This window comes from Stenella coeruleoalba (assembly GCF_951394435.1).
Source record: "Stenella coeruleoalba genome assembly, chromosome: 13".
Taxonomy (NCBI): Eukaryota; Metazoa; Chordata; class Mammalia; order Artiodactyla; family Delphinidae; genus Stenella; species Stenella coeruleoalba.
In genome coordinates this window covers 21391289-21405946 of record NC_137159.1, presented here as the reverse complement: position 1 = coordinate 21405946, position 14658 = coordinate 21391289, and positions in this window count along the sequence as shown.

Sequence of the window (14658 nt, the reverse complement as noted above, 5' to 3'; positions counted from 1 at the left end):
GCTTTGATAACTATTTTAAGCATTGCCATCAGTTTCTAAGTATTCTGAAATCACTGAGATGATTTACTATTTGATTCAAGAATTATTTGGGAGGCTTTTCATTTAGTTGAAGTTTTTGTCTTTACTTTTAGTATTAAATTGAATTTGGGTCACAGAATATGACATATTCAATTATTTTCTTTTTAGAACTGACAATTTCTTTGTGAATTCTTGGTATTTTTTTTTTGTTTTTATAAATAGCTCATTGAAGCTGATAAACAAAGTTTATTTTCTGTTGTAGAGTACAGAGTGCCTTCCCATTGAGGAGGGATTCTTGTGAGGTCAGAATATATTTCTTAGTCATTGAGAGCTTGTTTCTCCTTCCCACAACACACACTAGCAAGTTGGACATCCCTTCATCAAAGCAGTGACAAAAAGAAAACTCAAAAAGAAAAAATGAAAAGAAAAATCTCAACAAAGTGCTGGAAAAATTCCCATGCATGATCGCAGAGTTTGTTTCTCAGTTCCAGAGACAAGAATAGATCCATTTTGTATACTCAATTAATTTGTTTCAAAATGAAGCCCATCAATTTGCAAAATCCTCTCTTTAGATTACTAATTAGGCAATTTTTATTACCTTATAAAGAGAACCCTGATGAAAAACAGCCACCATCACACTTTCCCGTCTTGGATGCCAAGAGGATGGCATTCAGAAATTTGTTTCCATTTTATAAACCCCAATCTATGAATGTGGACAACATTAGCTGAAAAAGAGCTGATGCTATTATGTTAAGTTCATATTAGTCCTGATTAATTGAACTGATTTATGGACAAATTTTCCTTTAATTTTTTTTTCCCTAGCAATCAATATTTATTTTAAATTAACCGAAGTTCTCAGGATTTCTTTTCAAGGTTATTGCAATCCCTTCTTAACTAGTTTGCCTGCTTCTGCTCTTGCCTTCCCACCGTCTCTTCTTAAACAGAACTAGAATGATCCTTTCAACCAGAGAATTTGCATTTTAAAAAATTTTATGCCTGTCTTTCAGTCTTTGCACTATTTACTACCTCTGCCTAGAATGTTTTTCCCTCATATGACCACAAGCCTGACTTCCTCACTTTCCTCGTGTCTTTGCACAATTTTCCCTTTTCAAGAGGACAAATTTGGCCCTTTAATACTACACACTGCCCCCTGATGCTAGTATTTCCAACCTTCCTTACTTTGCTCTCCTTTCTCATTTTTCTGTAGCACCTTCTGACATATTATATGTATTTACAACTTGTTGGTTTACTCTCACTGCTTAAATGTAAGCAGCAGGTCAGGGATCTTCACTTTCACCGATGCATCTCAAGCATGAGACCAGTTACTTCCACACAGTATGAACTCAATACATATTTATTGAATGTTTGAGTCAATATATGATTTTCAACAGTATGATTTTCAACTTGCTTGGAAAAATGCCTTCTTAAAATACATTACAAAAAGAAGCAATCAAAATTTACTATGATAATTTAGAAGTCTAAACACAAACATTTAAATTTGCAAAGAAAAAGTTAAACAAACTCTAGTCTTATGATGACATGATGAAATATGTCATACATTTAACCAAAAAGAGGTGACAGTATGAGTGGCAAGGGTGCCCCTGAGCCCAATCTGGTTTTGTACTGAGCACAGAGAAACCCTAGCACAGTATGATAACTCAAGTGTACAATTTTATAGGAATAGGCATTCGTGAGCCTGCATTTAAAACAAAAAAACATACAAAAACACAGCAGAGACACACATTTCCTAATCAAGGGCATGTTTTCATCAATTCAGATTTATACAAGGAGATTGCAAGAAAACTTCTGTTCTGATGTTTTCCTAACACCAATTTCTCCCAGGCACATTGGTAAACAGATTGTTGAAGTCCAATGTGTCAAAATAAAGAAAATGATGCATTTGAGTGTGTTCATTTTAAAATTAGAGACTGTCAAAAATATTAAAAAGAAATGTGAATCAAATAATTACAAAACATTTTTTTTTTCTAATTGCCTGAAAGAGTAATAGACATTATGAAGCTTGCTGTTACTACAACCAGATGGGACTTTTAAGAATTTCTTCAACACATTCTTAAAAGCTGATTTTAAATCTTAGGCAGTGCATGTTCAACTCTGTAACTGGTATTTGTGTACTTGTGTCATGTCAGCCAGAAGTAGCAAACATCCAGCTGTGCCCTACCTTTATCCTTCAAACTTCTTGTGCTCTGGCCAGCTTCCAATGGTCAGGGTCTACATCTTGCTGCCTGGAGATTTTTTTCCTATATCTTAGGAAGAGCCCTTTGCCTTCACCAGCAGATCACAAACAGTGGCTCTCAGGAGCTAAGTATCCTATCTCCCTCATCCTTGCAGTGATTTTAATGCGCATAGCTTAGGCATTTCTTTTTCCCTACAGGAGTAAGCTTCTGGGTTTAAAATAACACGCCCTTTATCATTTGCCTTACCTTCCAAGTACCACTTGCTTATTCCTCTTTAAGTATTTCCTGAACATCTAAAAAAAAAGTGTTTTAACACAAATCTTCAAGTCACCTACAGCCAGCACAAAACACCACCAGGAGTTGAGGATGATACATGGATTATTTCCAAAATTATTTTTCTGTACAAATATGACACATTATAATGACATTGTACATATTTTGTTAATGTAAATTTACTAGATATCATCATTTTTTCCCCTCTAGATATATTTCCACCTTTTTTACATCTTATTCTATTTTGCTCTCCAGATAGATCTCCATGGACTACTTGATGGGCTCCCTTGACCTCTGGCTTCTGATAGGTTAGCCAATGGGAAGAGCCTACAAGAGATCAAGAGTAAAAGGTGAAAGGAGTCAGGATCTTTATTCTCTTGGTGTTTTTCCTCTTTTCTACATCATCATGGATTGGCTACATTTCTCTTCCACAGGCTACCCTCCTGTCAGGCTGTTCTAACAGCCAATCTTTCCCATTTGGGTGACAGCTCCCTTTCATTCACCTTTAGATTTAGGAAGTGTAATGGCTCCCTACTGTTACTAAGCCAGGGTGCAACACTTCTACTGTTGGTAGGAGTCGAGGAACCAAAATTATTATAAGTGGTCCCTTTATTAAATGCTTCATTGATTACTCAGTTTGAGTGTGCCTTTGCTTCATGACAAGACTCTTTTACAAGAAATAAATGCACATGATAAAAAAAATGATACCTCCAAATAAAACAGAAAAGTGCAAAATTCTTCTGTTCCTCTCCCCAATTTTTATTCCCTGAAGGTAAACATCTTCAACTGTTTCTCCCTAAATAATATATTTCTGACAGATATTTTTGGTTAGTCAATACCTAATAATATTTACTGACTACTTGCTTTGACGTATAAAAATGTAGCTCATCCACATTATTGATTCCTCTCTCCCCCGTGCTCCATCAGTCTTGGCAAGTTATGTTTTTATGTTTAGATCTCCTTTGATCTTTAGGGTATTGAGTGATATAATTCAACTTCTCTTTTATGATCTATCAACTTTAGAAAGTACATCTTCTCTCCCTACCATAAAAGATGCGAAAATCAGTGGCTCTGTAATTCTCTACCTTCCTTCACTTTCCCCTTCACTTGCCAATTTCTGTTAGCTCTACCATGGATGTTTACTGTTAAGTTTATAAAATTTGTTTTCTTCAGATTTATGGTCATCAATTACTCAAGTAGCTTTTGGGTTTCCCTGACGTTATACAATGTCTTGTTTATTTTTCCTACTTAAAAAAATATATACTATGTCTTTAGCTTATCACTAAGTTCATTCAGCTCTTAACCATATAATTTGTTAAAGTAAATACAATTTCACTTTTTATATTATGAATTGCTATCTAAGCTTACTGAATATCTTATCTTCATTGCCCTCCTTTTGTACTTATATAGCATTGTTCTTCCTTCTTGGATTCCATTTTAATATTCCTAAAGTATATCCTCAATTATTTTTTCAGTCAATAAGTGCACGGAAAATAAACTTTCTGAAATCTTCTATGCAGAAAATGTCTTTATTTTGTCTTCATACTTAGTTGTTACTTAGTCCTGATATATAATGCTAGTTCAAAATAATTTTCTTTAAAAATTTTGAAGACAGTGCATTCTCCTGTGCAGTGCTGCTGAAATGAATATTTTGTCTTTTTTTAATCTCTGGAAGATTTCTGGATTTTACTGAATTTGTTTATTGAATTTGTTGATTTTTCTTCAATAGTCACATATTTTTAATTTCTAAGAATTTTCTCTTGTTCCCATATTGTCTCCTTCCCTTTAGTAGTCTATGTTTCTTTAAAAATGCAATATTTTCTTGTATATCTCTGAAGATTCTAAGTAGATTTTTTAAGAGATATCTTCCAATGCATGATTTACCCATTTTCCTAGGGTCTGTATTATGCTTGCTTATCTTGGATCTTCTCTGTTCTTCTATTTCTTTTTCTTAAGTAGTTACTGCTCATTCAACATCTGTGTATCAAGGATTAGATTGATTAAACTATAGCAAGATTCCTCTTTTTCTATGTGAGAGTGCTTTCTAATACATTTTAGGAGAGCACAAGGATCTATCTCAATTTCCATGTCCATTGGTTGAGAATGTCATATGGAGTTTTCTATGTACATTAGTTGAGGATGTCATGCAATGGGGCACTCTGTACTGCTTGGGCTTATTGTGTGGTAGGGTTCTATGTACACTCACTGAGTTGTCATATGGTATACTGCTAGGATATATTATATGGATATTTCCACTGGTTGTGAATGTCACATGGAAGCTTCTTTGTATGTTGGTTGGGCATGTCATATGTAGTTTATTTACAGATCACCACTGGGAAGAATTAGGTAGGCTGGCCAAAAAAAGGAGAGGTTTATTCTGTTGTATTCATGCCCAAACCTGAAGTCCTTGCCATTCATCTATAGATGATCAAATTTCTTAAAAATATCAGTGTCTAATTTTAGCCTGGGATTAAATAGTAATCACTCTAGGGCTTCCCTGGTGGCATAGTGGTTGAGAGTCTGCCTGCTGATGCAGGGGACTCGGGTTCCTGCCCCAGTGCGGGAATATCCCACATGCCGTGGAGTGGCTGGGCCCGTGAGCCATGGCAGCTGGGCCTGCATGTCTGGAGCCTGTGCTCTGCAATGGGAGAGGCCACAACAGTGAGAGGCCAGCATACCGCAAAAAAAAAAAAAAAAAAAAAAAAAAGTAGTAATCACTCTTTCTGTGAAAATGATTGAAGGGAATAAGACATAACTTCACTAACACATCTGAATCTAAAGCTTTCAAATATCTATCAGTGCAAAGCTAGCACCTCTTGTAGACAGTTTCCATCTCTGTCACTGGTATCTTCTGAGACACTGTTTTCTTTATTTTTTTCCCTCTGGCACTAAAATTTTATTCACATTTTGTCTTACCAAAATGTCTGGTCTACTGATGGTCCTCCGTTTAAATTTCAGCTTGATTATGGATTTATTTTCTTTTCTTGGAGAGACACAATGGCATGGTGGTTAAGACTATGGGTTTAAATTTAAACTCAGACTCTGCCATTTATTCCTGTGTGATCTTAGGAAAGTTACTTGACTTTCATTTACTTCAGTTTTCTAATTTGCATATGATAAAATATTTTATCAAAATAGGGATAATAGTCTCAATAATACTTATCTCACAGGGATAATAGGCATAATTAATAGTTTAATACTCATTAAATACTTAAAATATTCCCTGGCACATCATAGATACTGGATAAATATTAGCTATCTTTATTCTGCATTATTGTTATTTTTTATTGTAAATAATTTTTCCACTCTTTTTTTAGATTCTATTCCCATATAGCTCATTACTTACTATTGAGTAGAATTCCCGTGCTACACAGTAGGTTCATATTAGTTACCTATTTTGTATGTAGTAGTGTGTATATGTCAATCCCAATCTCCCAATTTATCCCTCCCCACTTTCCCCCCTTGGTAACCATAAGTTTGTTTTCTACATCTGTGACTCTGTTTCTTTTTTGTAAATACATTCATTTGTACCATTTTTTTAGGTTCCACATGTAAGCAATATCATATGATATTTGTCTTTCTCTGTCTGACTTAACTTCACTCAGTATGACAATCTCTAAGCCCATCCATGGCACTGCAAATGGCATTGTTTCATTCTGTTTTATGGCTGAGTAATATCTCCCTGTGTATATGTACCACATCTTCTTTATCCATTCCTCCATCGATGGACATTTATGTTGCTTCCATGTCTTGGCGATTGTAAATAGTGCTACAATGAACACTGGGGTACACGTATGTTTTCGAATTATGGTTTTCTCTGGATATATGCCCAGGAGTGGGATTGCTGGACCATATGGTAGCTCTATTTTTAGCTTTTTAAGGAACCTCCATACTGTTCTCCAAAGTGACTGTACCAATTTACATTCCTACCAACAGTGTAAGAGGGTTCCTTTTTCTCCACACCCACTCCAGCATTTGTTGTTTATAGATTTTTCTAATGATGGCTGTGGTGTGAGGTGATACCTCACTGCAGTTTTGATTTGTGTTTCTCTGATAATTAGTGATGCTGAGCATCTTTTCATGTGCCTCTTGGCCATCTGTATGTCTTCTTTGGAGAAATGTCTATTTAGATATTCTACGCATGTTTTTACTGGGTTGTTTTTTTTTTTTTGGATATTGAGTTATATGAGTTGTTTTTATATTTTGGAGAAATTAAAGAAAAAATCCCACTTACTATCAGATCAAAAGGAATAAAAGAGGGCTTCAGGAGGGTCCTCCAGGTGAAGCGGGCCTCCCAGCTCTCCTCCGAGCTCCAGGCCGGGCAGCCTTGCACAGGCCTTCGACACCACGTTCTTCTCGAGTGACCCCACATGTCACTGCCCTCCCCGCGCCCAACCTGGTTGCTTCTCAGCTGGGGTGCTCATAGGGCTCAAGGGACTGAACTGTATGTTTAAAGATTTCTCCTCAGAGAGCGGAGGGGAAGATGGCGGAAGAGTAAGATGTGGAGATCACCTTCCTCCCCACAGATACACCAGATTTACATCTACACATGGAGCAACTCTTACAGATCACCTACAGAACGCTGGCAGAAGACCTCAGACATCCCAAAAGCCTCAGAAGCAGTGGATTAAAGCTCCACAATCAACTTGATATACCCTATATCTGTGGAATACATGATTAGACAATGAATCATCCCAAATTGAGGAGCCATGTGGATGAAAGGCCCTTGGTGCTGCAGCGAGGAGTCAGTGCTGTGCCTCTGAGGTGGGAGAGCCAACTTCAGGACACTGGTCAACAAGAGTCCTCCCAGCTCCACATAGTATCAAATGGCGAAAATTTCCCAGAGATCTCCATCTCAACACCAGCACCAAGCTTCATTCAATGACCAGCAAGCTACAATGCTGGACACCCTAAGCCAAACAACTAGCAAAACAGAAACACAACCCCACCCATTAGCAGAGAAGCTGCCTAAAATAATAATAAGTCCACAGACACCCCAAAACACAGTACCAGACGTGGACCTGCCCACTAGAGAGACAAGATCCAGCCTCATCCACCAGAACACAGGCACTAGTGCCCTCCACCAGGAAGCCTACACAACACACTGAATCAACCTTAGCCACACGAACCTGCAGCCTGCAAAAAGGAGACCCCAAACAGAGTAAGATAAGCAAAATGAGAAGACAGAAAAACACACAGCAGATGAAGGAGCAAGATAAAAACCCACCAGACATAACAAATGAAGAGGAAATAGGCAGTCTACGTGAAAAATAATTCAGAATAATAGTAAAGATGATCCAAAATCTTGGAAATAGAATGGACAAAATGCAAGAAACATTTAACAAGGATCTAGAAGAACTAAAGATGAAACAAACAATGATGAACAGCACAATAAATGAAATGAAACAGACTCTAGATGGGCTCAATAGCAGAATAACTGAGGCAGAAGAACGGATAAATGACCTGGAAAATAAAATAGTGGAATAACTACTGCAGAGCAGAATAAAGAAAAAAAGAATGAAAAGAACTGAGAACAGTCTCAGAGACCTCTGCCACAATATTAAATGCACCAACATTCGAATTATAGGGGTCCAGAAGAAGAAGAGAAAAAGAAAGGGACAGAGAAAATATTTGAAGAGATTATAGTTGAAAACTTCCCTAATATGGGAAAGGAAATAGTTAATCAAGTCCAGAAAGTAAAGAGAGTCCCATACAGGATAAATCCAAGGAGAAATATGCCAAGAAACATATTAATCAAACTGTCAAAAATTAAATACAAAGAAAGCATATTAAAAGCAGCAAGGGAAAAACAACAAATAACACACAAGGGAATGCCCATAAGGTTAACAGCTAATATCTCAGCAGAAACTCTGCAAGCCAGAAGGGAGTGGCAGGACATACTGAAAGTGATGAGGGAGAAAAACCTGCAACCAAGATTACTCTACCCAGCAAGGATCTCATTCAGATTTGATGGAGAAATTAAAACCTTTACAGACAAGCAAAAGCTGAGAGAGTTCAGCACCACCAAACCAGCTTTACAACAAATGCTAAAGGATATTCTCTAGGCAAGAAACACAAGTGAAAGAAAAGACCTATAATAACGAACCCAAAACAATTTAGAAAATGGGAATAGGAACATATATATCGATAATTACCTTAAAAGTAAATGGACTAAATGCTCTCACCAAAAGACACAGATTGGCTGAATGGATACAAAAACAAGACCCATATATATGCTGTCTACAAGAGACCCACTTCAGACCTAGAGACACATACAGACTGAAAGTAAGGGGATGGAAAAAGATATTCCATGCAAATGGAAACCAAAAGAAAGTTGGAGCAGCAATTCTCATATCAGACAAAATAGACGCTAAAATAAAGACTATTAGAAGAGACAAAGAAGGACACTACATAATGATCAAGGGATCGATCCAAGAAGAAGATATAACAATTTTAAATATTTATGCTCCCAACATAGGAGCACCTCAATACATAAGGCAAATACTAACAGCCATAAAAGGGGAAATTGACAGTAACAAATTCATAGTAGGGGACTTTAACACCCCACTTTCACCAAGGGACAGATCATCCAAAATGAAAATAAATAAGGAAACACAAGCTTTAAATGATACATTAAACAAGATGGACTTAATTGATATTTATAGGATCTTCCATCCAAAAAACAACAGAATACACATTTTTCTCAAGTGCTCATGGAACATTCTCCAGGATAGATTATACCTTGGGTCAAAAATCAAGCCTTGGTAAATTTAAGAAAATTGAAATTGTATCAAGTATCTTTTCTGACCACAATGCCATGAGACTAGATATCAATTACAGGAAAAGACCTGTAAAAAATACAAACACATGGAGGCTAAACAATACACTACTTAATAATGAAGTGATCACTGAAGAAATCAAAGAGGAAATAAAAATAATACGTGGAAACAAATGACAATGGAGACACAATGACCCAAAATCTATGGGATGCAGCAAAAGCAGTTCTAAGAAGGAAGTTTATAGCAATACAAGCCCACCTTAAGAAACAGGAAACATCTCGAATAAACAACCTAACCTTGCACCTAAAGCAATTAGAGAAAGAAGAACAACAACAACAAAAAAAAAACCCCAAAGTTAACAGAAGGAAAGAAATCATAAAGATCAGATCAGAAATAAATGAAAAAGAAATGAAGGAAATGATACCAAAGATCAATAAAACTAAAACTGGTTCTTTGAGAAGATAAACAAAATAGATCAACCATTAGCCAGACTCATCAAGAAAAAACGGGAGAGGACTCAAATCAATAGAATTAGAAATGAAAAAGGAGAAGTGACAACTGACACTGCAGAAATAAAAAAGATCATGAGAGATTAACTCTATGCCAAAAAAATGGACAACCTGGAAGAAATAGACAAATTCTTAGAAATGCACAACCTGCCAAGACTGAATCAGGAAGAAATAGAAAATATGAACAGACCAATCACAAGCACTGAAATTGAGACTGTGATTAAAAATCTTCCAACAAACAAAAGCCCAGGACCAGATGGCTTCACAGGTGAATTCTATCAAACATTTAGAGAAGAGCTAACACCTATCCTCAAACTCTTTCAAAATATAGCAGAGGGAGGAACACTCCAAAATTCCTTCAACGAGGCCACCATCACCTTGATACCAAAACCAGACAAGGATGTCACAAAGAAAGAAAACTATAGGTCAATATCAACTGATAAATATAGATGCAAAAATCCTCAACAAAATACTAGCAAACAGAATCCAACAGCACATTAAAAGGATCATACACCATGATCAAGTGAGGTTTATTCCAGGAATGCAAGGATTCTTCAATATATGCAAATCTATCAATGTGATAAACATATTAACAAATTGAAGGAGAAAAAACATATGATCACCTCAATAGATGCAGAGAAAGCTTTTGGCAAAATTCAACACCCATTTATGATAAAAAACCCTGCAGAAAGTAGGCATAGAGGGAACTTTCCTCAACATAATAAAGGCCATATATGACAAGCCCACAGCCAACATCATCTTCAATGGTGAAAAACTGAAAACATTTCCACTAAGATCAGGAACAAGACAAGGTTGCCCTCTCTCAACACTCTTATTCAACATAGTTTTGGAAGTTTTAGCCACAGCAATCAGAGACGAAAAGGAAATTAAAGGAATCCAAATCAGAAAGGAAGAAGTAAAGCTGTCACTGTTCGCAGATGACATGATACTATACATAGAGGATCCTAAAGATGCTACCAGAAAACTACCAGAGCTAATCAATGAATTTGGTAAAGTAGCAGGATACAAAATTAATGCACAGAAATCTCTGGCATTCCTATACACTAATGATGAAAAATCTGAAAGTGAAATCAAGAAAACACTCCCATTTACCATTGCAACAAAAAGAATAAAATATCTAGGAATAAACCTACCTAAGGAGACAAAAGACCTGTATGCAGAAAATTATAAGACACTGATGAAATAAATTAAAGATGATACAAATAGATGGAGAGATATACCATGTTCTTGGATTGGAAGAATCAACATTGTGAAAATGACTCTACTACCCAAAGCAATTTATAGATTCAATGCAATCCCTATCAAACTACCACTGGCATTTTTCACAGTACTAGAACAAAAAAATTCACAATTTGTATGGCAACACAAAAGACCCCGAATAGCCAAAGCAATCTTGAGAACGAAAAAAGGAGGTGGAGGAATCAGGCTCCCTGACTTCAGACTATACTACAAAGCTACAGTAATCAAGACAGTATGGTACTGGCACAAAAACAGAAAGATAGATCAATGGAACAGGATAGAAAGCCGAGAAGTAAACCCACACACATATGGTCACCTGATGTTTGATAAAGGAGGCAGGAATGTACAGTGGAGAAAGGACAGCCTCTTCAATAAGTGGTGCTGGGAAAACATGTAAAAGTATGAAATTAGATCACTCCCTAACACCATACACAAATATAAGCTCAAAATGGATTAAACACCTAAATGTAAGGCCAGAAACTATCAAACTCTTAGAGGAAAACATAGGTAGAACACTCTATGACATAAATCACATCAAGATCCTTTTTGAGCCACCTCCTAGAGAAATGGAGATAAAAACAAACATAAGCAAATGGGACCTAATGAAACTTCAAAGCTTTTGCACAGCAAAGGAAACCATAAACAAGACCAAAAGACAACCTTCAGAATGGGAGAAAATATTTTCAAATGAAGCAACTGACAAAGGATTAATGTCCAAAATTTACAAGCAGCTCATGCAGCTCAATAACAAAAAAACAAACAACCCAATTGAAAAATGGGCAGAAGACCTAAATAGACATTTCTCCAAAGAAGATATACAGACTGCCAACAAACACATGAAAGAATGCTCAACATCATTAATCATTAGAGAAATGCAAATCAAAACTACAATGAGATATCATCTCACACCAGTCAGAATGGCCATCATCCAAAAATCTAGAAACAATAAATACTGGAGAGGGTGTGGAGAAAAGGGAACACTTTTGCACTGCTGGTGGGAATGTGAATTGGTACAGCCACTATGGAGAACAGTATGGAGGTTCCTTAAAAAACTACAAATAGAACTACCATTTGACCCAGCAATCCCACTACTGGGCATATACCCTGAGAAAATCATAATTCAAAAAGAGTCATGTACCAAAATGTTCATTGCAGTGCTATTTACAATAGCTCAGAGATGGAAACAACCTAAGTGCCCATCATTGGATGAATGGATAAAGGAGATGTGGCACATATACAATGGAATATTACTCAGCCATAAAAAGAAACGAAATTGAGCTATTTGTAATGAGGTGGATAGACCTAGAGTCTGTCATACAGAGTGAAGTAAGTCAGAAAGAGAAAGACAAATACCGTATGTTAACACATATATATGGAATTTAAGAAAAAAAATGTCCTGAAGAACCTAGGGGTAAGACAGGAATAAAGACACAGACCTACTGGAGAACAGACTTGAGGATATGGGGAGGGGGGAAGGGTGAGCTGTGACAAAGCAAGAGAGAGGCATGGATATATATACACTACCAAACGTAAGGTAGATAGCTAGTGGGAAGCAGCTGCTTAGCACAGGGATATCAACTTGGTGCTTTGTGACCACCTGGAGGGGTGGGATAGGGAGGGTGTGAGGGAGGGAGACGCAAGATGAAAGAGATATGGGAACATATGTATATGTATATGTATAACTGATTCACTTTGTTATAAAGCAGAAACTAACACACCATTGTAAAGCAATTATACCCCAATAAAGATGTTAAAATAAAAAAAAAATAAAAAAGTAAAATACATAGGAATAAACCTACCTAAGGAGACACAAGACTGTACTCAGAAAACTATAAGATATTGATGAAAGAAATCAAAGATGACACAAATAGATGGAGAGATATACCATGTTCTTGGACTGGAAGAATCAATATTATGAAAATGATTATACAACCCAAAGTAATCTACAGATTCAATGCAATCCCTATTAAATTACCTATAACATTTTTCACAGAATTAGAACAAAAAATTTTACAATTTGTACAGAAACTCCGAAGACCCTAAATAGCCAAAGCCATCTTGAAAAAGAAAAACAGAGCTGGAGGAATCAGGTTTCTTCATGTCAGGCTGTATTACAAAGCTATAGTCACCAAAACAGTATGGTACTGACACAAAGACAGACTTATAGATCGATGGAACAGGAAAGAAAGTCCAGAGATAAAGCCATGCAACTATGGCCACCTAATCTATGACAAAGGATACAAGAAAATACAATGGAAGAAAGACAGTGTCTTCCATAAGTGGTGCTGAGAAAACTGGACAGCTACATGTGAAAGAATGAAATTAGAACATTCTCTAACACCATACAAAAAATAAACTCAAAATGGACTAAAGATCTAAATGTCTGACCGGATACTATAAAACTCTTAGAGTAAAACCTAAGCAGAACATTCTCTTAACTGAAATTGCAGCAAGATGTTTTTTGATCCACCTCCTGGAATAATGAAAATAAAAACAAAAATAAACAAATGGGACTTAATTAAACTTAAAAGCTTTTTCACAACAAAGGAAGCCATAAACAAAACAAAGAGAATGGGAAAAAAAACTACAGAATGAGAGAAAATATTTGCAAACAAAGTGACTGACAAGCGATTAATCTCCAAAATATACATTATTTAATTTATGTGATTTATGTGGTATTTTGAGAAGAAGAAGAAAGCTTAGCGGCCATATCACTACTTGAACCACAAAACAATAAGGTAAATATTAAGTTCAAAATTATTATTTTAGATAAATATGGGGAGAAAAACAAAATTTGAACTTGAATATAAAACATAAGTACTTTCGTGGGTCTTTATTTCTAACCAACACAAGGGAATATTGAATTGCTTCCTAGAGTTACCCACCTTCTTGTGCCATGGCTGATGCAATGATATTCCAAGATTTTGTGATGAAATTTCAAGAGAATTATTTAACAATCTTCTCATTCTTATCAGATCAAAAGTTTACTAATTTCTCAGTTCTGATAATGAGTCTTAAAGTTGAGATTCATTGCAGCTGTGAACAGAGTTCTAACTTTTCTTCTTTCCTATTTACATTAAATTGTTTAAAATTTTGCACTTGGTGACAAATTGTAAGCTCTCTTTACCATTCAACGTGTAGCATACAGTTAGATTTTGTTATTGCAAGCCCTATACCTTGTAATATCATATTGGAAGAAGTGTGTCTTTTCTGAAATAATCATAAATGTAAAACTTTATTTTTCCTATTGAATATGTTTAAATATAATTAGACCACAGAAGAATAAACTTCAGCATATGTTCTCATTGATTTTTTACAAATACATGTATAAATATTTTTTTCTCAACCCACAACACTCAAAATGATGCCATTCTAAAGTGATTTCTGTTTTCAAGTAATATAAGTTCAAAAATTGTTATTTTAAATAAAAGGGACGATTTTTATAATCCAACTGGTGTTTCAACTCACCAAACCTATAGTAACCATTGTCTTTCTTCAAATAACATCATTACTAACTAGGAAACATTTTGCTGTAAAGAGTAAGAAAACAACACAAAGAAAATGTCATAATCTTTCTCAGTAGAAGCTGATGTTTCAGACAAAAGTTCTTCTACATGTTGTTTA